This window comes from Vipera berus, assembly GCF_964194415.1.
Source record: "Vipera berus genome assembly, chromosome: 4".
NCBI lineage: Eukaryota > Metazoa > Chordata > Lepidosauria > Squamata > Viperidae > Vipera > Vipera berus.
In genome coordinates, this window is record NC_138206.1 from 23594402 (window position 1) to 23597334 (window position 2933).

Consider the following 2933-nt stretch of genomic DNA (forward strand, 5'->3'; position numbering starts at 1 on the left):
GGGACAAGATCTGCCACAATGCAGGGGCAACTACAGAGAAGGCTCTGTTCCTAGACCTCCACCAGATGAAATTCCTTGACTGGTGGGATCTGTAACATACCTTCCCTGCCTGAATGAGTGAGATGGATGGGCTGATGTGATGGGGCAAAGGGTGGGCAAAGTTGGTTCTGTTGGTAACCTGGCCCTATGCCATGTAGGGCTTTCTAGATAATGACCAACACCTTGAATTGGACCCAGAAGCAAACTGGTACCCAGTGAAGTTCATGAAGCAAGGTTGTTATATGTGCACTTCTTTGGGCACCCAGAATGGCTCACATAGCGAATATGTGTATGTAGAGAATATACGTTGAATTGTGGAATTCTTGGTGCTCTGTGAGCTTAGTTCTTTGCTTGCAGATGTTTCATTACGCAACTAGGTAACATTATCAGCCATCATCAGCCACTGAATATATGATTTGGTATTTATGGATGAGGTCTCACCTCTTCTTGCCTTTTCTTGGACAAGCTTCCTGTTCTTGAGCCTCATCAGGTTTGTGAAATGAACAAAGAAGGAAAATTCTGTAGGTTCCAAAAAGGTTGCACTTTTATTGTTGTTTTTGTCTCTTCCTTGCATTTACATGCTTGGGAAAAACAACTTTCATTTAAGAGCATATGTTATAGTTTGATTGTACTCATCTCGAACATTAGGTAAGTATTTTAAATACATCAAGAGATTTAAGTTGTCTGTTTTAACATCCTTCATTTCTTTCTTTCATTTCTTTCCTTCATTTTCTTTATTCTCAATTCATCTCTGCTTTGAGTGAAGTGATATTTGCTTGAAAACTCACCAGGAAAATTTAGTGTTGCAAATAGTTTGGGCTGCTTCTAAGACCTTGGTGCAGAATCTAAGTGTACAAATTGGGACCTTGGGGTTATGTCTGTCCAAAGTTTTCACTGTGTCTCCTGGACCAAATTATTTGGGACATTCTAAAATACACATTTGGAGAAAAAGCATTGAAACATGCTTAATCCAGTTAATTTCATGGCCAGATCATGCTGGCCATACCATCTATTCCTGCTAATACAGAAGTACAAGTGGTTCTTGTTTAATGATTATTTGTTCAGCAACTGTCCAAACTTATGGTGCCGAATGAGTGGTGCTTACTACTGGTCCTCATACTTATGTCAGTTACAGCATCCCTGCAATCATGTAATTGCAATCCAGGTGCTTTGCGCCCAGGTTGCAATTGCAACATCACAATATTCTGTGATCACAGGATCACCATTTGCAAACTTCCCTGGTAGCTTCAGACAAGCAGATCCAATAAGGAAGCCAGCAGGAGGTTGCAAATGGCAACCATGGAAAGTTCTCACTTACTGACCTTTGGTGATTGAATTAACAACAGTAACAATAAATCCCAGAATTACCATTGTTAGTTGGCACAATCATACGTTGTTGCATTTTATGACTGCACTGCTTAGCAATGGAAATTCCAGTCCCAGTTATTGTTGCTATATGAGGTCTATCTGTAATTTGTCATTGCCTTCTTTAGGGATTTTTTTTTTTTAAAAACTTCCAGATCTAGCCTATAGCTCTAAAATTTCCTAATGGTCTCCCATTCAACTAATGACCAGGCCCTTCATATCTTTTTGAGATCAACCAACACCTAAATATGCATATAAACTAAAATTCATTTTTATGAAATTGACATGGAAATTAAACAAAGTTGAATTTTTATCCTGTCTTTCATCCGTTAATTTTTGGAAGGCATCACTAACATACCAGCCAAGGCAAATACAGCCTAGAAATGTTGCCCACCTCTGCCCCCAATCAAATAATATAAAGAAGAATACATCCCCTGTCAAAATATCAAAGGTACAATCTGCTTCATTTTTTTCTCCTGCGGGCCTATGCGGGATCCCAATATATTCATGCAGTTATCACTTAGATGACAGTAAATGATCATAATTTCAGGTGAGCAGAATTTGGGAGCCAAATAACCAATGTCAGCACATAATAACTCAACAGCCCAGGCCATATAAAATGATCCAACACTGGCCACAAGCAGGTAGCAAAAGGTGATCATTGTTTTACGTGTGCCGTTGTGCCCACAGTAAAAAATGTCAATAAAGATTATCTTATTGTATCATAAGTAGGGTTGGAGAATCAGTGAAAAAAGCACTGTTCAGACAAGTAGCATCAGTGCTAACAGGAGACCTGCATCTCCATAACAAATAAATGGGGAGAAGTGAAGGAAAGCATGGGATCCAAACACTGTTAAGTGTGGTCAAGTCCATCTGGTTATTTGCCTAAAAGTCTTCCAAGATGCCTTCAGTATGCTTAATAAAATTCAAACGCAACCCACATTGGACCCATCCTAACCCCACACATAAAGGCTCCATATTTTCAAAAGGAATGTTACTGAGGCTCTCCCATTGACATCAAACTCTGCAGCTCTAGCCATAAGAAATCAGCTACTCCATAGAAATACCCCTAACCAATAAGGCTTACATTATTATTTTTTCCTGAGTGATTAGAATAGAATTTAAACATGCTTCAGCTTTCCCATGTAATGGTCTTGGAAGGAAGTTTTAATAGATCTTTTCAGCCCAGAAAAATGGACTGATCTTCCAGTGAACCAACCAAATCCAATTTTGTTACACTTCCCACTGAGAGAGATGGTTACTCCAACCAACTTCCTGGTCCACAAATTGGAGAAGGCTGCCCTGGATGCTTGATGGCAAACTCTTCCCTTTGTGAATATCCACTGATATTTTATTACATGTGTGCCAAATTCTCTCTTCCTTATTCCCCTTGCTTGACTTCCACTTACTGAAAAATCTACACCTTCCACAGGTGACATTATTGCTATTGGAGAAGGGGCCATTTGGACATTTCCACTGAGGCTGAGTGAGTGGAGTTAAATCAGATTCCTGAGTAACTACATTCCAGG